Source organism: Moschus berezovskii, chromosome 24, assembly GCF_049115385.1.
Source record: "Moschus berezovskii isolate FMDL1 chromosome 24, NW_MosBer_1.0, whole genome shotgun sequence".
NCBI lineage: Eukaryota > Metazoa > Chordata > Mammalia > Artiodactyla > Moschidae > Moschus > Moschus berezovskii.
Genome location: NC_142483.1, coordinates 21148806 through 21176364, shown reverse-complemented (window position 1 = coordinate 21176364; position 27559 = coordinate 21148806). Strand labels below are relative to the sequence as shown.

At 39.9% G+C, this 27559-nt stretch overlaps 1 protein-coding gene across 3 annotated transcripts in view; it reads right to left on the bottom strand.

Moving 5' to 3' along the window:
- The window catches only part of PTPRG (protein tyrosine phosphatase receptor type G), a 771055-nt gene that overhangs the window by 330796 nt on the left and 412700 nt on the right, over positions 1-27559 (bottom strand). The gene's annotated exons all lie outside the window — the stretch shown is intronic.

Genomic DNA, 27559 nt, shown 5'->3' with positions numbered 1-27559 from the left:
GAAATAGACAAAGAGAATGCAGCTATCATGCATAACCCTAATGAGTGTCAAGCAGGGAGAGGGAGAGAAAATTTTACAACCTTCATGACATGACAAAGCAGAAGTAGTCAACTAGAAAAAAAATAATTTACTAGAGAGATTAAGATAAATTTTTTGTTTGAAAACCAGATATAGAATAGGTCTAAATGGTACAATTTTTCAATTTTTTATTTTATATTGGAGTACAGTTGATTTACAATGTTGTGTCAGTTTCAGGTGTACTGCAAATTGATTCAATTATACACATATATATGCATATATATTCTTTTTCAGATTCTTTTGGCACAGAGGTCTTTACAGAATATTGAGCAGTTCCCAGTGCAATACCATAGGTCCTTCTTAATTATCTATTTTATATATAGTAGCATATAATAATTAGACAATAAAACTTAGGCTTCTCAATAAATACAGTTTAGTACGTGTATAAATAAACATATACCCATACTTGTATTCTTAGCAGGTTTTTGTTAGCTTTAAATTTCTTCACATTTCCAATAAAAGAGGATGAATGGCCAAAGTGACTTTAGGTGATCAACTCATCCATGAACCCATTTTTTTTTGCCTCATTCCATACTTAGCCTTGCATGATGGAAAACAGGAGAACATCTTAGGTCTCCCTGCTACCAAGTAAGAGCACATACCTGTGCCCAGCACCCATCACAAACTCACTGACCATGGATTTCCCCATTCCCCTAAGTCTGATACAGCTCACAGCAGATACATATAGGGGTACCATGAACAAAGGGGTGACCGCAAAAAACCTTTCCAGTATTGTAGTGAAAGTTTCATGGCTGCAAGAGTAACTGACAAAGCTGCCCCCAAAATGATTCAAAAGCTTGCTGTCTGGCAAAGAGCTCAGCCTCACTCTATGTCTGGGTCCTTTTCCCTAATCTGCATCCCAAAGACTAAGATAAAAAGACTATCAGAAAGAACACGTTCACTGATGGGCAAAGATTTAGTGACCTCACGGCACATTTCAAAATTACTTGTGCCAGAAGACTTTCTGCAAAAAGTTAGCATCACCAGTTCCTTTACTGTAGGATTCCAACTACATTAGGAATTGTCAAGGGCTGTTTCCTCAAGTCATGTCACCTCTTGGTCCAATTCCCTAAGACTGTGAGAGATGAGTCACGAAGGAACAGAGTGTGCATTTGCGTATGTTTCACCTTGCATCAATATACTTGAAGAAAAAAAGGAGAGGAAAGCGGACGGGAATGGCTCCAATTATCCTATTTGCTCTACAATTTCTTCCACATACCAAAACGATTCCTTAAAAAATTGAATAAAGTGTCGTTGATATATTTGATAGCTGAGCACCATGTTAATTCTGGCTAAGCTACAACTGGGCCTGTATGTTGGAAATATACAAGCTGAAGTGTTAGAAAATTGTGTGTGTGTATGCATGTATATAATGTCTTTCAGAAACTCACTACGACAATAAAATTACACTCAATGGAAAAAAAAAATGCATGGTAAAAAATCAATTCTAACACATGACTCCAAAGAACTAAGAACACAAGCCATCATTTGTAAAAACACCTAGACACCTGGTAGTTATCCTACTACTAAAAAAAAAAATACTCTGTAACCTCTGATAGATACTGGCCATTCACATTATTTCTCATAACTTGCCAGACATGGGTGAAATATAAGTTAGCACTCTATAAAAATATAATCAGGGTTCATATCAGTGAGATTCATTTATTCACTGGTAACAATGTGAAGATTTAAGCCAACTACCAGTGCTTGCCTTCACACTTCTACCCAATATATGCTCGAGTGCAATTTTAATTGAAACTGATCTTCCACTTCAGATTTTAAATTAATTCTTCTTTGGAGTGCTTCATGCTTCAGACACCCTTGCTTTGCAAAAACCCCTTATGTCATTAGTGGAGGAAATAGAACACTTTTTCCAAGCTTGCAGGTATCGATTACCTATTCTCACGCTGAAGCACCACTGCTGTTCCACACTGTATAAATCTCTTCAGTGTTCAGACACTTTATAAAGGACTGAGAATTATATCATTAATCATTTCCAGATGCACAAGTCTCATAGCATTAAATGCTTTGTTTTTCAAAACTTTGAGTAAATGCCTTTAAGCTAAAAACATGACTCAAAACCAAACCAAACCACTGTGGTTAACTGAAACCTAGTTTTGAAGGAAGGAAAACAATCAGCAAGAAGCCTTCCTCTCTCAGGTCTGGGATTACCCACCTAAAATAAGAAGAAAAAGTCATGTGCATTTTTGTTTCTTCTATTGACTCTTTCTTAGAATATCTGCATTTTAACAGCTGGACCTCTTTAGAGCAGTTCACCAACTCTGACATGACAATCTAATATGCAAGGCTATCTTCTCAAAAAGGGGAGGCATGGGGCTCGGAGGTAGAAACCGCAGGGTAGCTTGGCTGCCAAGAGAAACTCCCTGTTCACCTGTTAAAGAGTCTGGTATGAGTTAGATCTGATTGAGACATACTGCCAACATATTAGTACCAAGGGAATTTAACAGTGATTTTCCCTCAATCTATAATAAAAAATATTTTCTTTTTTTTGGCTGGACACAAGGGAGATCTTAATTTCCTTACCAGGGCTTGAACCCATGTCCCATGCAGTAAATGTGCGGAGTCTTAGTAAGTGGATTGCCAGTGAATTCCTAGTATTTTCCTTTTAATAAATTCAATGAATACATCTGAAACTCCTGGCTGAAGGTTTGACCTCAGTGTAAATATCCCCTTGCCAGGAGGCTTTTGTGAGAAATGCACAGGGTTCTGTATTCTCCTGGCAAAGGGTTCTTGTTTTCCTAAGGACATCTTATCATGAATATAATTACTTACTCTTTAGTGTCTGGCTTCTTCACCAGCACATTACTCTATGAGAACAGGTTCCTTCTTTACATTGTTTGACTTTATTCTACTGTCAAGCAAAGAACTTTTATAGACAATGAGCTCCTAGTATACATATTTTTACCACAAATACATGAATTGGAAGATGACATTAAGAAATCTTTCACAGGTCTGTCTTCTCATGACACGTTCTCTGTTACTACTTTGGTTTTAATTTTACACTTCTATCTGCTGATTTCTTCCTAAGTCTTCATTTCCTGGACTCAGGATGTCAGCTTTCAAAGTAAACACTCATTTCTTCATTAAGACAGTACATTTCTTCATTAAGACATTACATTAATCTGTATCAGGAAAGACATGATGTGCAGGATAGAATCTATGTGCAATCTTAACAAGTCCACCAACGGCAATTAAGGTTTTTTTAAAAGAAAGGAATGCCATAAAACTTTGCTTTCAAAATCTTTTGGGAAACGATTATTTTTAAGACTCTCATTTTTCCTATGCTTTAGCAGAGCTTTCTAATCAAAGAAGGTCAATCAAGGAAGAAAATTAGTCTTGTTCATTAATTCGTCACCAAAGTCACTTCAATAGTGACTCAACAAATGCTCAGTACCAGGCTCAGTGCTAAGAAATGGTGGTTGGAGGTTGGAGATGCGACAGATGCCACTGTCAGCTCATCTGTACAACAAACGGGGAACATCAGTGATTTGACCTCAAAGGCTGGTTATGAGGATCAGATGAGATAATCCACAGAAGATACTCAGTACAGGAAAAAAACAATAGAAACTCAGTACATGGTGGCTGGTGTGATTACTGGCACTTTTACTGTGTTATAAAATACATAGCAATCCCTCAAGAACCCAACCATATATAAGGAAGGAAATAACCGTGAAGCCCAAGTAAGGACTAAGGTAGATGGAGGCAGGCATTACACGCTACACGGGGAGAGAGGAGAGACACTTGAAGGAGAGAAATTTACTAGGTCCAAGTGCTTTCCACATGGGCAGAGTACAGCTGACCCCTTCAGGAGGTGAAATTTAATCCTAGCACCTGCTGCATTGAGGGACTAGCTTCCCAAGAATAAAGCAAAAAAGGGGGGAAAAGGCAGCTTCTCAATGGAGAAGCCTGGCAAATAGCACCTCAGCCAAGGGATGGAGGTCAATCCCACCTTCGGTATCATGGATTATCATGCACATCATGATAGGGCGTGGTAAGAAGGGTACAGAACCACTGTTGGATTCTTTTTTAAAAATCCATAACCCCCATGACTAGGAAAACACCAGACAAACCCAAACTGAGGAACAGAACATTCTACAAAACACTTGGCCAATATTCCTTAAAAAACTCTGAGGTAATGGCAAGCAAGGAAAGACAATAAAAAACTGTCACAGACCAAAGAAGATTTAGCAGCCGAGACCAAAACTGCACTGTGGTATTTGAGACTAAATAATGGAACCAAACATGGAAATTAGTCAAAAAACCCATGAGCTCTGAATAAAAGTTGAAAGAAAGAGGAAGACATATTTATGAACCTCACAAGAAAGCAAATAAAACCTAAGTATTGTTAAGTGGGCTACATTTTAATATCTTGATTTTACTGACTTTACTGTTACATATTTGGGGGTAGCTCTATGGCCTAGCAAATGAAGGATATGGATACTGACTTACAGATACTGCTGTGCTTATTGTCAAACCCTCTTTGTAAGAAAGAAATCTGCAGAGCGCAATGCCAAAGGAAAAGAGAGGTGGCCTAAAGAAGAACATTTCATTATTTAAGGCTACATAAAAACCTGCCAAAGTTGGACACATTACAGCTAAGGAGAAACATTATTAGCTTAATTTAGGGCTTATTTGTGCATGAAAAGAACCCACCTCTGCCTTCATGGTGTACCATTAACAAGCCACTATATTTTCTCATTTTGAGATGCTTACAATGCAGTAGACTAGCACCAAGAAGACATATTTCTACAGGAGGGTAAATAAATCACACAACTGGAGATTAACTCCAACTGGCCTGTTTAAGGTAGACAATTCCCCATGTGAAAATAATGGCAAATACTGTAAATCTCGGTTCACGTCTAAGATCCTACTTAATGTGCACTGCTTCTCTAAGGCATATTTAACTCAAAGAACTTGGCTGACATGCATAAATTCTGAACCCAAACTAAGCTAATGTGTTCAAAGAAAAATAAAAATCTGAGAGACACATCTCAACCCCCTCCACGTCTCCAACAATATTACTTGAAAAACTAAGAGCAGCAAATACAACTGGTTAGCAATACGACTTTTCTATAGTGTAAGTAAACCATCTCACTTCAGTATAGTTCGCTACTAACACCTGAGCTGAGAAAAAGAGATAAAAGTGCTATCTTTAGAGCATATAAATCATACTTTTGTCTAAAAGCAAAGAATTTCAAATGTCTATGATTTGTATTCCAAACAATGGTTTCTTTCAAAACATAAGAGATTCTTTGCAGAAAATAAGCATACACCTTGAATTTATTTTACTAATAACATATCCAAATAATGGTTTCTATTCACTAATGAAAAGCCATTAAAAATAATGAATTCTGTCTAAATCTAATTAAAAACAAAACTAATATACATGTTATATGCTGTTACTCATCAAATATGCTTATTAATGCCTCCCTCAAGGAATTTACATTAAAAGCATTACCTTGATCCAGGCATCTTGGTGTCTACTTTTAACCAAGAGCAACAATCCAAAAATAATGTAATTCATTTTTAACCTAACAGTATAATTAATGTTTTTTCTCCCAAATCTACAACACGTATTTAAACTATTCTATTGTTTAATTTAAAAAGTTTATGGGACTCAACATGATTCTTCTGCATTTTCAACCCCAGTAGCTAACTATGTGTTGTAAGTTAAACACTGTATACATGAAAAACAGAAAAAGGACTAAAAAGCATTCATGTTGCTGATCTCCAGATCATCTCTAAAACTCCAAAGACTTCTAAATATTACAAGACTACTTCCTGTAACACCTGAAAGAATCAAACAGGCATATTAAATTTTGTTGACATTTTAGCTAACATTCACTCTCACTGTATACAGTCCTGAAAGTAACCACAAGGATCTGGTAGAGTACATCCACCAGTACATGGCACATACTAATCGTGCTCGGTAAGCATGATTATCTGTACTTTCATCTGGAAACCACAACCAAAACTAAATTCTGGATGACATGACCCTGCTCCAGGGCTCCAAACATAGCACCTAATTGCTTATCTGGCCATTAGTTTAATTCCATTGTCCTTGACAAGAGATCTACTCAGGAAGGAGTGTTAATCCAGGACTAAACCACAGAGTAGAGGGGATTTTTCTGCTCAGAGGAAATGTTTTAGGTGGAAGATTTAGAGAAAGACTCTTGAGAGTCCCTTGGACTGCAAGGAGATCATACCAGTCAATCCTGAAGAAAATCAGTCCTGAATATTCATCAGGACTGATGCAGAAGCTGAAACGCCAATACTCTGGCCACCTGATGCGAAGAACTGACTCACTGGAAAAGTCCCTGATGCTGGGAAAGATTGAAGGCAGAAGGAGAAGGGGATGACAGAGGATGAGATGGTTGGATGGCATCACTGACTCAAAGGACATGAGTTTGAGCAAGCTCTGGGAGTTGGTGATGGACAAGGAAGCCTGGCGTGCTACAGTCCATGGAGTTGCGAAGAGCTGGACATGACTAAAATGAACTGAATTGACAGGCTTCAACCTAACCTTTGCCGACAAAGGTCTGTATATTCAAATCTATGACTTTTCCGGTAGTCACATACAGATGTGAGAGGTGAATCATAAAGAAGGGTCAGCATGAATAAGTGATGCTTTTGAACTGTGGTGCTGGAGAAGACTCTTGAGACTCCCTTGGACTGCAAGGAGACCAAACCAGTCAATCCTAAAGGAAATAAACTCTGAATATTCACTGGAAAGACTAATGCTAAAGCTGAAGCTCCAATACTCTGGCCACCTGATGCAAAGAGCTGACTCGCTGGAAAAGACCCTGGTGCTGGGAGAGACTGAAAAAAAAAAGAAGGGGACAGCAGAGAATGAGATGGTTAGATAGCATTGCTGACTCGATAGATATGACTTTGAGCAAATTCCAGGAGATAATGAAGGGCAGGGAAACCTGGCATACTGCAGTCCATCGGGTCACAAAAAGTCAGACACGACTCAGCGACCGAACAACAACATTCAAAATCAGGCTATAGATTTCTGTTCTGAGTCTGTTCCCTCAGACAACCTACCTACTCCCTGAATGGGAATAGAGAAGAGGCAAGGAATGGACTGACTTTGAACCAAGATTGAATGAGGTGGAGGCCAAAGCTGACAAGGAAAAAGGCAGGCAGTGAGGAGAAGGGATAGGACCTAACCAAACAAATGCTGAGATTCAAATTTTATCTCTAGACTTCTCAATCTTAAGTGTCTTTGTAGTCAAAACTTCTTGATTAGGCTTTCTGCTATTTGTGACTGAAGAAATATAGGAGATAATCAGAATGTTAGTTTAAAAATACCAACAGTTAAATCACTCAGTGCTTTCCACATTCATCACTAGGAAGAAAATGTCAAATTACAAAGATAAAAATCAGGAACGCATGCCAGATGGAATATATAAGGATAACATCTCCTGATTCCCCTTCCTTCCTTTCCTCTCTCTCTAGAGGAGAGGATAAACTTGGGTAAGGCTTTTAAGATCTCATTTAGACAAAAGAAGAGGGAACAGGACCTGAAGTCCCTGGCTATAAATTCACAGTGGGTAACACAGAGGTCATGGGACAGGAATCCCTGACTTAATGGGACCAGATGCCTCTCTCTGAAGTCTGTGGCCTCAGAGACAAGCCATAATGCAAGTCACGACGTAGGGAAGACCTGCCAAGGTGACCATGCATGATTCCCAAAGGTCACGATTTCATCTCAGGGTGGGGCAAACAAGACAGAGAATTAGGGTCTAGTTCAGTCTGGCTCAGACAATGCTGGGACTTCCTGTCTTTGAATGGAAGGACTTTTTCACACCATTTCTCTCTATATTAAGTACCTAGTCTCACACTGTGTTGTAGAACAGAAGCTACTTCAGCTTATGAGAAATCCCCATCATGAGAAGGAACAGGGAAACACTTCCAGACACAGTTAAGGAGTTCGGTGTTTGCAAGGGCTAAGAGTGTACAGACCAACCCCACAATATAAGGGCTGAGAGGAAAAGAACAAGGAATTAAAAATCATTTTATGAGGTGTTCACTCAACAGCTGAGCTGGGGTGGAGGGGGTGTGTGGGTCTGGGAAGCACTTCAGAGGGTACAGACAGGATGATTCACACCCTTCCTGCAACAACTATAAAAGGAGGAATGTATGTTCCAAAATGTATTAACTATTGAGTGCCATCTGGGGAAATGTCTAGACGTAAAGTGCCACATTTATGAGGTGAAGCCAAAACAACATGATGGATTCTGTGCCTCTGTGACACACTGTGAATAGTTCACTTCAACTTACACTCTCCTCTATTTCAATCAATTTATAGTGTGGGTAACATCCGAAGAAGGGGATCTATAAGGAAAACCTGGAGAAATCAGCAGAAGCGACAGTGATAAAAAGAACATTAACTCCTTTCAGTTCATCAACTCACAGGACACTGCTAACTTAGCTATTTAAAATCGTCTCCTCATCCAAGCTCTATTTCCTTGACCTCGTGCATTTCTCTTTCAAGTATACAGTTCATGAGAAAATAACCTCCATGATGTTAGATACTTGACTACTTGGTTCACGCAGTACACAAAAGGCACTCAATAAAGAAGTATCAAAAGGGCCAGCATTAAGGTGAAGCACTCACCAAAACCTAGTTATCAAAATAGATCATATGCCAATGAAGTATTTATTTTAAAGTTTGAAGTGAATGCCAAAAAAAAAAACCTATGATGAGCAAAATATTAAAAAAATTAAAGATATTATTAGTAACAAAGTCCCGTGCAAAGTCCTACTGGAGTCTGAGGCAAAAGGAAAAACCAGCCATCGCAAATACTGCATTAAAATGTTATTTCTCTTGATTACTGAGTTTTTTGACACTCTAGTCCCAGCCCTCCTAAAAATGACTGAGTGATATTTAATAGTATACAGCCATCAAATGACATCAATAAGGAGATTCCATTTGGAGAATAGTCACTATGTGCCAGGCATCATAATGAAACTTCTTATATTTTATCTTGTTTCAGCCTCTCAAACACTTGTGTCACGTATATATGTTTCTCTGTTTCTCAGGTTAAGAAATTGAAGCTCAGTAGCTAGGAAACGTGGCAACCCACTCCAGTGTTCTTGCCTGGAGAATCCCAGGGACGGGGAAGCCTGGTGGGCTGCCATCTATGGGGGTCACACAGAGTCGAACACGACTGAAGTGACTTAGCAGCAGCAGTAGCAGCAGCTAGGAAACGTGCCCTCACATAGTGAGAGATCATGGAGTTAATTTCAGATATATGGGAATAACCTATGCTATAAAACAAGAGTTCGCAAACTATGGCATGTGGGTCACATATAGCCCACCACATGTTTCTGTAAATAAAGGTTTATTGGAACATAGCCACAGCCATTCACATATGTATTATCCATGATTTTTTCCAAACTGTAACTCCAGAGTTAAATAGTCTTGCTGTTGCTTCAGTCTTAAGAGAGATCAAAAAGAAAAACAAAACTCTAAAATATTTACCATCTAGCCTTTTGTTTACAAAATGAAAAAACTGGCAATAATGTAAATATCCAACTGCAGGGGCTTGCTAAGCAAACTACTTTCATATTTAACAGTTCAAAAGTAAACAAATCCTAATCTCAGATAAATTCCCAATGGTTCCAAGTTTTAAATATTTAAAATAAGTAGTCTGAAATAATAAGAAGCAGTCGCGAGGAAGTTTGAAGTAGGAAAAGTATTTCTACATATCATGTAAAATCCTAAGCATCAGAAAGACTAATAAAATCAAATATATTAAAGAAATATTTAATTTTCTGATAGCAGAATGCACCATAAGAAACAACTAAAAATAAATGATCTGCAAAAACATTTGCAATTCAAACCACAAAAAAGGAAAATGTCTTTATTATACCAAGGGATTATAGAAACTGATAAACCCAAAACCGGACATAAAAATGGACATCAGATATGAATCAACAGTTGAAATAAAAAAGGAAAATGCAAATGGCCCCTTAACACAGGAAAAGCTGCTCCGCCACACTAATAGTGAAAATACAAATTAAAATTGTATAGATGCATTCTTTTAATCACTCAATCTATAAACACCAAGATGTTTGAATATACACTGATGTGTTTGAATAAGTACATTCATTTATGCCACAGAGAGACTGAAACAATCTTCATAAAAGAAAACTGGGTAATAAGCATTTAAAGGAAATGGCTTCCCAGGCGGCACCAGTGGTAAAGAACCCCTCTGGCAATACAGGAGACGCAAGAGATGCAAGTTCAATCCTTGGGTTGGGAAGATTCCCCAGAGGACACAGCAACCCACTCCAGTATTCTTGCCTGGAGAATCCCAAGGACAGAGGAGTTTGGCAGGTTGTAGTTCATAAGGCCGCACAAAGAAACGACTGAAGCAACTTAGCACACGCACATTGAAAGGAAAAATGTGCACTCCTTTGAGCCTGGTGTTAATTCTTCAGGTATACTGTGTTCACACAAGTTAAGGCTAAGGTTAGTTAGGGGCTTTGCAGGTGGTGCTAGTGGTATGATCTAGAAAGATATTTATTTTGAGGATACATGTAGTGCTTTATTTAATAACAACAAAAAAAATTTTTTTTTTTTTAAAATTTTGGACACACTTCTGAGATTTTGACCTAAGAATATTCTTGAGGGACTCTGGAAGTCCTGAGGTCTTAATACATGATGGCATCTTTCTAACAGGGACCCTAGTAGGGCAAAAGTTTGTTCTTTACGGGAAAATATATTACTATTTTCATCTTTAAAGCACAAGCATGTATGTATGTGTGTAATCAGATGGGGGTGTTTAAGGGGATGTAATCTATAATGCTAAAATTTCACATGCTAAGGGGTGATTAGAGGGAAAATATCTAAAACCTCATTAAAAATAAAATCCATTTTCCTGAGCTCTCATAGCAGCACCTTTAAGAGTGGGATCAAAGAAGCTGTTCTGAGAACAACAAAAAGTCACGAACAGTACTATGAGCTGACACAGTACTAACTACTACAAAAGACAGTGTTTTACAAAAACTATCTTGTAAAAATATCTAATTAGGCAGTGGGCAGTAACAGAAAATAAGGTTGCGAAGAAAAAGATTGAAGAATTCTGTAGGCAAAACAGATCCTCAAGTCTTTTTTTATTTTTATTTTTAAATTTTTTATTTCTAAAAAAGAATTTTATTAAAAAAGCACAAATGCAAAGAAATGAACAGAGGAAAATTTATGCGTCGAACCTGGACTGGTCACTTATGATAATATACATGCTACAATTCCATTCTCCCCAATCATTCCACCTTCACCCTCTCCCACAGAGTCCCAAAGACTGTTCTAAATGCCTATGTCTCTTTTGCAGTCTCTTATACAGGGTTCAGGTTACCATTTTTCTAAATTCCATATATATGCGTTAATATACAGTATTGATGTTCTTCTTTCTGGCTTACTTCACTCTGTATAATTGGCTCCAATTTCATCCACCTCATTAAAACTGATTCAAATGCATTCTTTTTGATGGCTGAGAAATACTCCATTGTGTATATGTACCAAAGCTTTCTTATCCATTCATCTGCAGATGGACATCTAGGTTGCTTCCATGTCCTGGCTATTATAAACAGTGCTGCAATGAACACTGGAGTACATGTGTCTCTTTCAAGTCTGGTTTCCTCGGTGTGTATGCCCAGGAGTGCGATCGCTGGATCATATGGCAGTTCTATTTCCAGTTTTCTGAGGAATCTCCACACTGTTCTCCATAGTGGCTGTACTAGTTTGCATTCCCACCAACAGTGTAAGAGGGTTCCCTTCTCTCCACACCCTCTCCAGCACTTATTGCATGTAGACTTTTGGATAGCAGCCATTCTGACTGGTGTGAAATGGTATCTCATTGTGGTTTTGATTTGCATTTCTCTGATGATGAGGGATGTTGAGCATTTTTTCATGTGTTTGTTAGCCATCTTTATGTCTTCTTTGGAGAAATGTCTGTTTAGTTCTTTGGCCCATTTTTTGATTGGGTCACTTAGTTTTCTGGAATTAAGCTGCAGGAGCTGCTTGTATAATTTGGAGATTAATCCTTTATCAGTTGCTTCATTTGCTATTATTTTCTCCCATTCTGAAGGCTGTCTTCTCACCTTGCTTAGAGTTTCCTTTGCTGTGCAGAAGCTTTTGATTTTAATTAGGTCTTTTTTTAAATTAATTCGTTTTAATTGAAGGATAATTACTTTACAATATTGTGGTGGTTTCTGCCATAAATCAACATGAATCAGCCACGGGTCCACATGTGTACCCCCATCCTAAACCCTTCTCCCACCTGGCTCCCCATCCCATCCCTCTGGGTTGTCCTAGCGCAACGGCCTTGAGTGTTCCACAGGTCTTTTTCATGTGACTGTTGAGTCAGATCCATGTGAAAGTAGAACTTTTAACTCTAAACTGAGACAACTATTTAAAAAGCCAATACTACTGAGAAGTTTTATGTTCCTTCACTGTAATTTTATGTCATTAACCCGGAAAACCCTATGGTATATTAGGATTATCCACTGTAAATATAGCACTGCATACCTGTAGGAATATGGGTTTCATTTTTGATGAAGTTTTCTAGTCATCAAGTCCAGCACTGGTCTTTCAGTCATCATTTTGGATTGTTTTCATCATTCTACTATCAATCCATTGTATCTTCCATTATTCCATCATAATACTAATATACTAATAATATCACTAATATGCCCATTATTACAAGAGGAAAACTGAATTAGCTTACTTGGAGTACAAGTACGTGAGGCCATGATTTGAACCCAAGTCTGTACAACTATAACTCTTCGTTTTGGCTGCACTGCCTGTTGCTTCTCTCCTACATCCTACTGAATTTTCACCCATCATTCCTGCCTCATGGGAGCTGGGGAGATCCTGATTTTGTCATCTAATTTCAAACGTAGGCCTCCCGGTAACATGCCAGTCACAAATTTAATAAATCCATCTCCTTTGTCAAGTCGATGATAAAAATGCTCAAAAGGCCAGGGCCCAAGATAGAACTCTCCATCATTACAGCGGTGCATTATCCAGAATTCCCTGGGAAGAGCTTTTCAATCTACCGTGAATCCTCATTTCTCCATCTTAACTCTGAGAATATCAAGAGGTAGGCTGTCAAGGCTTCGCTCCGAAATACAGATGCCTGTGTTGGTTGTACTTGAAAATGCAGCAGTGTTTTTGACACAGAGCAGGGCTTTAAAGAGGTAGGGGTGCTAACAAAGATAGCACACAGTGCTTTGAGGGCAGGACATACTTTAATTTCCTCACCCTTGTCACCCATCCTAGGAAGAGCAGGCAGTGGATAACTAAGGGTTGCATGACAGAAATGGGGCACAAAATGGGAATATACAAAAAAAGCAAATCAGTGAGATGACAAAATGGCCAACTCTGTTTCTCACTCTGCCAGAAATCTGTGATCAAAATAAGATTCCTGATGAAAATCTCATCAACTTTAGGAATCACTATTATACTTTTAGGGACTGAACTGATCAGTGATGAGGTAGAAACAAATGCAATTGTAGGAGGGACAAATGGGATCTATTTATATTGACAGCAAAGAAAGTGGTCACCATGAAAAACAGAAGTGTACAGGAAAAACAGGAAGGAATTTATCTCCAGGGGAAACACACTTTCACTTCAGGATTTAAGTGGCAGGGAGTGGTAGCCCACTGATGGCCAAGAATGATAGAAACAGTGATTACAAAATGATGACCCAAAGCCCAGAGATGGACTTGATGACCAGAAAACTTCATTAAAAATAAAATCTTCATTAAAAATAATACATATACTTCACATGAATACCTGTGGCTGACTCAGGTTGATGTATGGCAGAAACGAGCACAATATTGTAAAGCAACTCTCTTGCAATAAAAATTTTTAAGAAATAAATATAACCCATATTTCTACAGGTACACACCGCTATGCTTAAAATGGATAACCAATAAGGACCTACTGTAGAGCACAAGGAACTCTGCTCAATGTTACATGGCAGCCTGTATGGGATGGGGGCTTGGGGGAGAAAGATGGCTGAGTCCCTTTGCTGTCCACCTGAAACTATCACAATATTCTAAATCAGCTGTACTCCAATACAAAATAAAATTAAAAAAAAATAAAAACAACACCGGTATTTCTGAGCTCTTATATCAGCACCTTCCAGAGCGGGATCAAGGAAACTGTTTTGAGAACACAGAAAATAGCCAGGAACAGTATTAAGAACTGATACTGTCACTAAAGACATTGTCTTTTTCAAGAATCATCTCCTGAAATCAAATGTAAGCAATAAACTTCACTATTATCCTTATTATCCTATTATATACTGGGTTGGCCAAAGAGTTCATTCAGGTTCTTCTGTAGGGTGTTATAAAATAGTCCAAACAAACTTTTTGGCCAACCCAATATTATGAGGAAGATCAGAGGGTATTCTAATCTGCTCAAGATGATCCCCCTAGTAAGCAGCTTTTAACCCCCACTTCACGTGCATTCTTTATATACTAACACTTATAGGCCACTGACAAGCTATCAGAATGCATGGATTATCTTATTTGCTCCTTACAATACTATCTTCATTTTATGGATGGAGATACTACACCTAGAAAGGTTTATTTATCTGGTATTTAGGTCAATCCATTTAGCAAGTAATGGGATCCAAAAGTCAAACTTAGATGGCTCCACAGACAACTCTTTAAATATTCTGCTATAGTAATACTTGAATAGGTGGATACTTCTAGACAGTTTTGATGTTAGCCAAATCTGGGGATCAATTTCAACACAGATTATGTGCCCAGGTCCAAAAATCTGCTCCACAAATTTTGAATAGCCTGCTAGTAGCTTTGACCTTGGTTCTTCATAGTCAGCAAAGAAAATGCCATTATCAAAGTACTAACATTTTTCAGTAAAACCATGTGTCTGTAGGTGGGGCCCAAAACTAGGCAGGCTGATTAGGGAAACAAGCAAGCAAGCAACCATGATCACAGAAAGATCTACCATCCCAGAATCACCCTACTAAACCTGAGAAGACTAATGCCATGAACACTGCGAGATTACGACTGAAGGAATAACTGATGGGCAAATTATATGACTATCTAAAAAAAAATATCTACACACCTTTGCATATTAAAGAGGGGCTACCCAATTTTAGGTAATAAAAGATTTTAAAAACATTATCAGCTCACTTTAAAGGATACTTTTAAAGGTATCAAAGCAAATAACTGCATTAAACATATGCATGAAATGAACAAACTTTGGCTTAAGGTGTGGCTGTGCACTGCTGGTCTTGTAATTTTTCAATAGGTGATTTAGTACCAGTAATACCATGAGAAAAAATTTTTCCTTCTGATTACATTTGAGATACATTATTAAGAAGACAGAGCACAATTTCATACTTACATCAGGACTTTCTATCCATATAAAATGCTTAACGAGAAAGAGAGGAGAAACTATTTTTTCAGACAACTGAATAAAGAATTGTATTTCACAATATGCATAAGAAATATGATTAATAAGAAGCTGAACTTAAGATCCACAGTTTGGGATTAAGCAGGAGACAGAACACACATTTTTCCTTTTGCACTTTTAGAACTCCGACCATGAACAATACAAGCTTTAATCCATTATGATGGTGGCCAGAACTCGATTTAAGCAGCCAGTCATCTTACTAAAACATAAGTCCAATCATGGCACTCAGTTGCTTAAAATCCTTCAATAGCATCCTTTGACATTCAGAGGGAAAAGCCTGAGACCTGGAAAATAGTCTGCAACACCACACATATCTGCTCCCTGCCCCCAATTACCTTCCTGATCACAGCACTCACGTCTCTCTGCATTGACTCTATGAAAGCCACACAGGCCACCTGGCTGTCCCTTGAACATGTCAAGCATTTCACTGCTGTCCTATCTAAGGTAACAAGTAACCCCCCTCACCTTCTTGAGATCATAACTCGGGTCACTTTTTTCAATATCCTGCCACTCAAATTGCGTCCTTCGTGCTTATGTGCTGTCTTTTTTAAATCTTTTCCTCCATAGCACTCACTTCCTCATAATGTAACATACTTATTTTTCTTTATTGTCTGTTGTCTATTCACCATTCCCTCTGAAATATGAACTCTACAAGGACAGGGAAAGGTCTGTTAGGTGCCTTGCCATTTATACACAAGTCAAGAAATAGCCTGACAAATACAAACAATGTGGTCTTAGTTTACAATAGACTTTTTTAAACAGAGTTTTTAAACAATATTATTGAGGTATATAACGTATACTGGAATCAAGACTGCTGGGAGAAATATCAATAACCTCAGATATGCAGATGATACCACCCTTATGGCAGAAAGTGAAGAGGAACTCAAAAGCCTCTTGATGAAAGTGAAAGAGGAGAGTAAAAATGTTGGCTTAAAGCTCAACATTCAGAAAACAAAGATCATGGCATCTGGTCCCATCACTTCATAGGAAATAGATGGGGAAACAGTGGAAACAGTGTCAGACTTTATTTTTTGGGCTCCAAAATCACAGGAGGTGGTGATTGCAGCCATGAAATTAAAAGACGCTTACTACTTGGAAGGAAAGTTATGACCAACCTAGACAGCATATTAAAAAGCAGAGACATTACTTTGCCAACCAAGGTCCGTCTAGTCAAGGCTATGGTTTTTCCCGTGGTCATGTATGGATGTGAGAGTTGGACGGTGAAGAAAGCTGATCGCCGAAGAATTGATGATTTTGAACTGTGGTGTTGGAGAAGACTCTTGAGAGTCCCTTGGACTGCAAGGAGATCCAACCAGTCCATTCTAAAGGAGATCAGTCCTGGGTGTTCATTGGAAGGACTGATGCTAAAGCTGAAACTCCAATACTTTGGCCACCTCATGCGACGAGTTGACTCACTGGAAAAGACTCTGATGCTGGGAAGGATTGGGGACGGGAGGAGACGGGGACGACAGAGAATGAGATGGCTGGATGGCATCACCGACTCTGTGGACATGAGTCTGAGTGAACTCCAGGAGTTGGTGATGGACAGGGAGGCCTGGCGTGCTGTGATTCATGGGGTCGCGGAGAGTCGGACACGACTGAGCGACTGAACTGAACTGAACTGAGTGATCTGTATTCTGCAGTCAGTTTTGGTATTTTTCCTGCTGCGTCTGTCTGTGAAGAGGCCCCATTTTCATGCAATTTGATTTTCATTGATTTTCAGCAGCCAGTTTTGCACGACTGAAAATCACCCCCACCTGAAAGCCTCAGATAGGGTCTTTGGGCTAGAACAATGGCACTTAGGTGGTTTGGCCATCTCTTTCTTAATCTGAAAGCAGATGTCTGTAGCCAGTTAATAGTCTGTGACTCTAGTTCTTTCCTTTCTTTATCTGTCTTAGAGGATTTGCCTTAATGAGGTTTATGTGTTTGCTGGTTTGTTGGATACACTTTCCATTCCCCCAAGCAAATCATTGTAGGCTTTATTATTCTTATTTCTGCCCACCATTGGGCTGGCTACTAATTTTTAAGGAATTTTTTTGACTCTGGTAAAATAATAGCAACACAATGATGTTTCCTGTGTTTTCAGACAGATGAGGGTCAACAATTTTTTTATGCTTCCTCTCCTGTGAAGCCATCATTGATTCTCTTAGTTTAAATAACTAGCCCTCGTTTGGATGCTTCCATAGTTACGGATTTTTTTTCCCCGCTGTTACCTTCTTCCATGAGCCTGCCCTGCAAAAGTTGCCTTTATGACCATCTCCCTACTGCATGTCAAAGTTTTCTGAGACAGGAACTGACTCTCATTCATCTTTGCTTCACTCTGCGGAACACAGAATACATGCTTGATAATTGTGTGTTAAACTGGAGATGGTCAAATTTTCTAGACTGAATGCACCCAGAATCCTCATTGTACCAGTCAAGGATCATTGGGTGGGATGAATGAAAACCCACATCCACTATCTTTGGGCCAAGGTGGGGATTTATTTGGAGGATTCAGGGGCTTCCCTCAGACACAGGCCTGGACAGTAGATTTGGCCAGGACTCAGGATGGAATCCCATGGATATAGGAGACGGGAGGGCTACAGTCAATGAGGTCACCGAGTCGGACACGACTTAGTGACTAAACCACCACCACCACCACAGGATGGAACAGAGACTATTTATGGAAAAGCCCGGCCAACTCCATTCTCTGTCTGTCTGTGGGTATCTCTTGAACTGGCAGTGTTGCTGTGTCGTGATCTCAAACTCTATGGAGTCTGTCTCTAAAGTTCTTTTTTCCTTCCTGGACCAGTGGAGCCCAGAATAATCTTGCTCTTCTTTCAACTTTTAGAGAAATACACAGTTCATAACTTTTAGAGAAATACACAGAGGCGTTACTTTGCCAACAAAGGTCCACCTAGTCAAGGCTATGGTTTTTCCAGTAATCATGTATGGATATGAGAGTTGGACTATAAAGAAAGCTGAGCACCGAAGAATGGAAGCTTTTGAACTGTGGTGTTGGAGAAGACTCTTGAGAGTCCCTTGGACTGCAAGGGGATCCAACCAGTCCATCCTAAAGGAGATCAATCCTGGGTGTTCATTGGAAGGACTGATGCTAAAGCTGAAACTCCAATACTTTGGCCACCTGATGCAAAGAGCTGACTCAATTGCAAAGACCCTGATGCTGGGAAAGATCGAAGGCGGGAGAAGGGGATGACAGAGGATGAGATGGTTGGATGGCATCACCGACTCGATGGACATGAGTTTGAGTAAACTCCGGGAGTTGGTGATGGACAGGGAGGCCTGGCATGCTGCAGTCCATGGGGTCGCAAAGGGTCGGACACCACTGAGCGACTGAACTGCCATTCATTCATTTCAGATCTGTTTCCTGCCAATCCCTACCCTGTTCCCCAGCTCTCCATGCTGCCCTTAGGTTTGTCTTCTGCATCATAGCTTCTGCTCACTCTCTTCCACTTGTCCAGAATACTGCTCTGTCATCTTTTATATAGAAGATTTGTTTATTTATCCATTTATGGCTGCACTGGGTCCTCGCCACTGCACACAGGCTTTCTCTCTAGCTGTGATGAGCAGGGGCCACTCTCTAGTTGTGGTCCGTGGGCTTCTCGTTGCAGCAGCTTGTCGTATTGTAGAGCTTGGGCCCTGGAGCATGTGGGCTTCAGTAGTTGCAGCATGTGGACTCAGTGGTTGCGGCGCGTGGGCTCAGGAGTTGTGACTTTTGGGCTCTAGAGCACAGGCTCAGTCGTTGTGGTGCATGGGCTCTGTTAATCCCATGGCATGTAGGATCTTCTCGGGTCAGGGATCGAACGTGTGTTCCTCGCGTTGGCAGGCAGACCCTTCATCACTGAGCCACCAGGGAAGCCCCACTTCTTTACTTGTCCATCCAGGCTCAGCTTAAATGTCACCTCCTGAAGAGGCCCTGTATTATGTAAAGTCCCCCTCCTCAAAGAGTTTTACTTCACATTCAGTAATTCCAGATTCTCATAAGGTGCATTTACACATGGGTGTACTTGGTTACTTGTCCTATTCCTTTCTTCCCTGCTGGAGAGCAAGCTCTTGAAGGCCTAGGCCGTCTCTGCCTTGTTCGCCTTGGGTCCCATTGCTTGATATGCACTGGGAGCCCCATAGATGTGGCTTTAACATGTGCTTTTCTCGCTGTCATCTGTCTCTCAGAGGTATGAAACAGCCTCTTCTAGAACAAATGAAACTGAACTGTGCATCAGGCCATGGTATCAGGGTGATAAATGCCCTGTTTGTGTAGTTAGCTGCCCTGCCACGAATACAGCACTCTGTAATGTGCATAATAGAATCATTTAGCTTTTGGGGTTGTTTTTCTGCATCATTTGATAAAGTCATAAACTTAAGTTATGAAGTCAACTCTAGAGACTAAGTCTAAGTAAAACAGATCAATGGGATCTGTCTCAGGAACCAGAAATTTAATACACTCCACTTGACAGCCAACTAGAGTCATTATTTTTGCTTCCCAAATGCAGGGCTAATCGTCCAGATGTGACAAGGGTGGTTTGTATTTCTGCTGAGCAAGGTAAGCAGTTTTGTCTTCCTTGCTTCTGGGTCAGAGGATGAGATGGTTTGGGCCTACTGCTCTTCCTAGTGAGAAATAACCACTTGGTAATAGGACTTGGGGGTTTATGAGTCCCCATGTTTCTGATTCAGGTTGCCAAGTATCCCAGCTTCTGAACTCTTACAATTAAGGGCAGCTAGTGGTGTGGTTTGCCCACTACAGACTGGGTTCAAATCACAGCCCTCCACTGATCAGCTTCATTATCTGCAGCAAATAATTTAATTTATCAGCCTCCTTTCTTCATTTACAAGACAGGGATAGCAATAACACTGTCTGTGCAGGGATCTAGTTACAGATTCAGATGATTGGTACTGTCAGCACAAAGTTAGCAGCTGAGTGTTGAGTAAGCTTTGGCATCACCCCCAGCATCATCTCTCAGAGAGATCCTTCAAAGGAGGCACAGATAATATCTGGAGGGAGGCCAGGAGGTAGAGGGTGATACTGAACCGGTGTAAACATTATCTTGGGCAAGATAAATATTTAAAAATATGAATTCATTTATTACTCACTGCTTTGAATTCATCTTCACCTATTGTTTCTGAATGATGCCTTTAGGGGTTGATTGTGGGGACAGACCTGTGCACCATTGTCCCTCAGCTGCAGAGATCCCTTATGGCTAAGACACACGAGGTCATCTTCAAATCCAACAATTTCCTTGACTATGTAGAGCAAAAGGAAACCATTTTATGTCACTTTATTACCCACGTCAGACTGGTTTCTTTTTCCTTGGGGGAAGGGTGACTTGATGCTTTGTTTTGTCCCCTAAATGTTAATAATCACTTTTAGGCACATCATTTCTCAAGCGTTAGACACTCTTGGTTGAAGTTTTGTTCTGCAGACTATTTTAAAGATAAACATTTAATGGGAAAAATCAGTCTTGCTTGAAAGGTATTAAAGTTTTTCTGGGTCTCCCTCATTGAGTTTCAACAATGGGCTGGAGCTGAGTGGAAGCTGGTCTTTTGAGATTGGTTGTTCTCAAAATGTGGTCCCTGAACCAGCATCACCTGGGAACTTGTTTTGGGGGGGGGAGCACATTTCCAGATTCTTGCCCAAGGCTTCTAAGTTTGAAATTCTGAGACTCTTTTCTGTTCTGGTAATGTCCATAGAGCTAGAGTTTGAGCAGCATTATTTGGGCCATAGCTTGTGACCTGATATTTTCCACTGTCCTCAGTATTCTCTGTTATACACCAAGCTTTACTCCCTGCGTTAAATGATCTCCCCTGTACTTGGAGGTATTTTTGCCTGGGGACTGGTTTGGATTGTAGAGTTTGGTTGCCTTGTGTACTGATTTACGTACAACTTCAAACAGATCCGACACCTAAAGCTTTTCAGTCACCTGAGCTTCTCTAAGCCTGAGTACGAATTTCATGGTGAGAGGGATTTATCTCAAGAGTCTGTTTAACGTTGTGGAAGACTGTTGACAGCTGTGTTCACTCTCAAGACAAGATCTGGATAACAGACTCCTTAAAGACAGTATATTAATTTTATTCTTTCAGATAGAAGAGAATCAGTTCTTCCCAAGTACCCTGGAGAGCTGGGTGTTAAATAAGGTACAGTTGGTTGGGAAACTTCAACTTTGCTCCTTAAACTGCAAGGCTTATATGAACGCTTTTAACCTCCCTCTCTGAGCACAGCTTTGCTCATCTGTGAAATGGGTATAATACAACCAATATCAAATGGTGAGAATTCAGTAGTATGCATATAGGAAATATCTTTACTTCAAGGTTCATTTTTTATGTTCACCATCAAGCTCTTTATGGTCAAAATTGGCGAATTTATTTCTCGATTAATCAATAAGCCATATATTTCAAAAATCCTACATGACTCATTTTTGTTGATGTGTTTTGAATGCTTACTTGGCACTGGGCACAGTTCTAGAAGCTAGGATAACACAGAGAGCTAACTATTGAGACAAGAGACATGCATTTATGGTGCTTCCAACTTGGAGATGGAGGGAAAAGACAATAAACAAGCATAAGAATAAATGAATGTTGTGATTTTACTTATGCTCTCAAATTGCATTGTTTACAGTGCTTTAGCAACAGTAGCTCGTTCAAAGTATCCAGGAAAGGATAACTTGCCAGGAATCAGCCATGTGGCATCTGCTTCCGAAGGAGCAGACCACAACAGTTACTGTGTGATCTTTTCAGGATTGTAAAACTAAGTCCATGAAACAGAGCAGACAGTTTCATTCTGTCATCCAAACGTGGTTCGGAGACTTTCCCAACGATATCGCCAAGATGGCCTCATAAACATAAACTGTGACTTAGGGTGAGATTAATCAGTAGTCACCACTGAGATGTAAAGTGGCGACTGAGGTGGGAAACACCCAGGGAAAGAGTCTTTTTATGTACCTTTGGAGAATTTCTAGAATGGTCCTCACCATAGTGTCCACTCCTGGGCAGCGCTGTCATGTGTATTTATTGTGGGGTTATGAGTTAATGGTCACTGCATCTGCATTTTGCATAGCAAAATGTTAGTTGGAGATCAAAACCCCATGTCCAACGTTGCTGAATTCCAAACATCAGAGCTGCCCTTCACTGTAGGAGAAAGTGATAACGACTTCCTCCGCATTTCTCCAGGCGCCTCTGAAGCCAGTAATTCTCCATTCATGTGTGTCTCCTTGTCTTTATTGCCTCAGCGTCTTTTCTCCACTCTTTATTATGGTTTGTCCATCCTTGTTGTGTCATGGCTTTTACACACATGGCTCAGCCTGAGCTTGAGGCTTTGTTCTCTCTGCTTTTTTTAATAAAAACTTTTTGATGATTTGCTGGGTAGTTCCAACCCTCACTATTGTCATTTGATCACCTATCCTTTCACTGTCCTAGAATTTTAGAGGAAAATGCAGTCTAGTGTCTCACAGAATTATTTGGCCTTTAAAAGGAAAAAAAAAAAATTCAACTCAAATGAGATAATTGTGTAGTTAGTAAGGAATCTAGATCAGGCACAGTGTTCATTTGACACTCTTCGCAGGGACTTGTATGGATGAATAGAGAATGTATGAGTTGTTTGGATGTGGGTTCCTTCTCAAGTATCTGCAGAGATAGAGTTTTACGTTTGCTCAGTCATTTTGGGGGCCTGCTGTGTGTTCCGTATTGGGTATTAATACTCTTCAGGGAAAAGACCCTGATGTTGGGAAAGATTGAAGGCAAAAGGAGAAGGGGACGACAGAGGACAAGATGGTTGTATGGCATCACGGACTCGACGGACATGAGTTTGAGCAGGCTCTGGGAGATGGTGAAGGGCAGGGAAGCCTGGTGTGCTGCAGTCCACGGGATCACAAAGCGTAGGATGCGTTTGAGTGACTGAACAATAACAACAGATGCTCAGGGTACTAAGAGTTACTACTTCACATGTCATATGCTCAGTGTTTGAAGGCATCATTTTCAGAATTTTGCTTCATTATAGCACCGTGCTTAGGTATTGTTACCATTCCCATTTTACAAATAAGAGAACTGAAGTGCAGAGAAGTCAAGTCACCTGCTCAGGGTCTATCAAGTGTTTAAGTTGAGATTTGGTGGTCTAGCTCTAGAATTCATGATCTTTACCCTTATGCTATGCATGGCTTCTTTTCTTATTGAAGTGTTAACGTTAGTTCCTCGGTTCTGTCTTTTGGTGACCCCATGGACTGCAGTCCTCCAGGTTCCTCTGTCCATGGAATTCTCCAGGCAAGAATGGGGTGGGTGGCCATTTCCTTCTCTAGGGGATCTTCTTGACCCGGGATCTAACCCGGGGCTCCTGCATTACAGGCAGATTCTATACTCTGAGCCAACAGGAAGGTTCTTTTCTTATTGAACTTGTCATCTAGTTGAACCTATCCCATACAGTTTAATTTCCAAGACTCGAAGCATACCTTTCTTCCATAACAAAAGCAAGTTGTTATTCCAGCTCTGCATTGCCATAGGTTCCAAATTAACAGAGTTCAAAGGAATGAGATTAAACCAAAGTTACTGTGCCGCCCCAGCTGACATACGACTTCCATGTCAACAAGGTCTTCCATATTGCGTGACACTTACATGTTGATATCTGGTTATCGGGATTAAGTCAGGAAGCAGCTTACATGCTTAACTACCTGCTGCTGAATTTTCCAATGCCATGGGATGTGTCAGAGCCAGTGGAGCATTGCGAGTTAATTACCTGTATGCACAGCGGGCAGTGCTGCAGATGGGCAGCCCCCAGTGATAGGAAGATGAGAGACATTACTTGAAATACCCGAGACGGGGCTGTTAATGAGTCATCGTGATGAGCAGAGAGTGGGGCATGTCAAGAGGGCTAGGTAGGCCTTGTTCTGATGCAGTGTGGAGCCTGTGAACCAATGTTTTAAGCAGGTGTGCTGATGTGAGGTTGACTTCTGGTGGCACTAGAAGACTTGTATGACCAGTATTTATAATGCCACATCAATTCCATATGAAGAAATGTGTTCCGAGCAATAGAGCTTCTGATTTAGTTCCCACTCATCTATTAGTTTGTTTCTCACTTTATTCAGTCGAGAAGGATTTACTAGGCACCTGTTATGTGCCGGATGCTTTTACTACCCTCTTGGGAATAATGAGGGACAAAATGGGCAGGTGGCTCTAGAATTTTTATATAAGGTTCAGCCACAACAGCCTGGGTGGAAGTTGGAGCTATTGGAGTTTGTCTTGCAGTAATATTGATATGGCATGCACTCTGCTTTTATTTAACTTGTATGTTTGGTTTTTAAACAAACAAACATTTGTTATTTGTTTCGCTGTGCTGGATCTTAGTTGCACATGGGCATGAGGAGTCTTTAGTTGTGGCATACAGACTCTTTCTGCTGTGCCATGTGGGATCTAGTTCCCTGACCAGCGATCAAAGTTGGGTTCCCTATACTGGGAGCACAGAGTCTTAGCCACTGGACCAGCAGGGAAGTCACAACTTGTATGTTTATTTAGGTGATCTTAGGGAGGTCCACAAGTCTATTGTTGCTATTTGTGAAGGCTGCCATGACACTTACAGTTGGGTTGGTGGGAGGATGGAGTTGTTACAATATAGGCTTAAATTCTTTTAGGAGAATGAATGAAATTTAAGATTAGTAGTCCCAAAGGAAAGCAATGTGATTTTTCTGCAGTTTATGACCAAGTAAACTGACGTAGAAATGGGGACCAAGGAAGAATTCCTTGAATAAAGTCTCTTCAGCTGTAATTTTTACATGTGACCCAGAGGCTAGGCCTGAGTTGGCCACTAGGGCACTAGACACCAGTTCTACCACAAGTGTCCTTGGCTAACCCATATCCACATTGCTGGTGGGGAAATGGGCCTGTCATGGGGACTTCTGATTGCCTGTAATTTGATTTCTCATATTGAAGTGTTAAAGCCTTTTTAATAGACTAGGCAGAATGGAGTGTTAAAAATCTCTGTGAGAAAAATTTTATTACTACTCATTTTATCAGTAAGACCTTCAATTCATCTCAGCTTTTTCAGCTCCCTAATCTTTGCTCTACTTGTCAGAAGTGGTAAGAAATATTAGCCCACCACAGGAATGGTCTCAAGGCTCGTTTCAAATGTTAGTAATGCATCAACACCCTAAGCTGAATTTTAGATGTCTAAATTCATTCCCTCATTGGGAAGAGAAGGTAGATCGTTTAAACACAAAAACGGACTAATGATAATTGATAATCATGACCTTTTGATCAGACATGAGTGCCATTCTCCTGAATTTAGTGTACGTGAGTGCTGTCAAACACTGACAAAATTTAAATTTTGCTACTTGAGACAAATGCTTTCCAGGTTAATTAAGGGAGCCATGTTTATCTCTGACTAATGTTATAGAAAAATGTTCTTTGGAGTGGAGTTCATGGATCAAAGTCAGTGGATATTTTTAAAGATGCTTATGTAAAAGGGTGCATGTATTTTGTGAATACAAAGGTATTTACATGTATATAAATGGCTCTTAGATTTTTTCTAGAGAGCATGTCAAAGAAGTACATCAAATAGCAATAAAAGTGCTATGTGACTAACATTCAATATAGTATCATGGTCTTCTTGGGGAATGTTTATGTTAATGTTTCAAGCATGCCTTATTGGAAGTTGAATTTGAATGAGGAGAAATTGTGCCACGAAGATACCTTTTTCTTTCATGAAATAACTGTCTCTAGCATAAAGCTAAGTGGATAGATGCCACTTTGATCCTGTGAAAGTACTACATTTAACTAATAAAATGGCCTGGACCCTTAAATGTAAAGTGTGTGATTTCACCAAAGCTTTGTGGTTGTTCGTAGAGTCATGGTGGCTATTTAATTTCACATTGTTTTCCTGCTTTTCAGCTATGTTTCAGAGCTGTGTTATATTCCACCAAATGATTATAGCCTCTCATTGTTGGGCCAGGAAGTTTGTTCCTCCTTTTAGCATTACGAATCAGGATATGAATCTATCTGTGTATATAACCCTCTTCTTTTATTAAGTTGGGTTTTCTTAGGTTCTTAGATTCCCACAGAGACCCAGGAGATTTAAATGTGAAAAATTGTGAAAGCATTGAATACATATTGTAAGAATTCTGTCCACAATATATGTGGTGCCTCTGGAATTGTCTGAGGGTACGTCTAGCCTCGTACTCTTGATTAGTGTAGTTTTCTTTTGTGAGAAGATCTGTTTGATAAAGGTTCTGAACATGATAAAACCAAGTGCTACCATTTTTGAGTTGCTTTTCGGCTGTTCACTGAAGCCCTCTTCCCTGTTGAATGGGAAATGAGGAAGGCCATGGTGAAGGGTTATGATGTAGAAGTACTTCCTAGGATCAGTGGTGCTGTTTCAGGGGCTTATACAAAGTAAGTGTGTGGTAACAATTAATGCACCTTAAAGAACATGTGATAAGAGGGCAGCACGGGATGAGATGTCTAGATAGCATGATTGACTAAATGGACATGAATTTGATGAAACTCCAGGAGATAATGGAGGACAGAAGAGCCTGGCATGCTATCATGCAGTCCATGAAGTCGCAAAGAGTTGGACAGGACTTAGCGACTAATAAGAACAACAAAAGAACCAGTGCAGGGTAATTAGTTTCATAACATACCCTCATTTAAACCCTTAATTTCTTTTGAGATATGGTGTCTACTCCACACATTTTATTGAAAAGTAGATGTCATGTATGATTAAGTACAAATGAGTCACAGATTCAGTGGAATTTGTATTCCGACCCAGTATGACTTATTCATGCATCAGTTTCCACATCTGAATAATGGAAATGCAACTATATTTGCGCCACAGGATGGGATGAAGAGTAAAATGAAAAGTTGCAGGCCGATTGTCCGGTTGAGTGAATGTCACTGCTGGCAGCAGCCTCGCAGTATTAATATATCTATTGTGGCAGTAGTTGTAGGTGCAAGAATGTGTTTTCTATTGAGGCAGAGAACTTTATCCCTCCACAGAGTTCCAGTATACCTGGATGCAGAGCTCAGTAA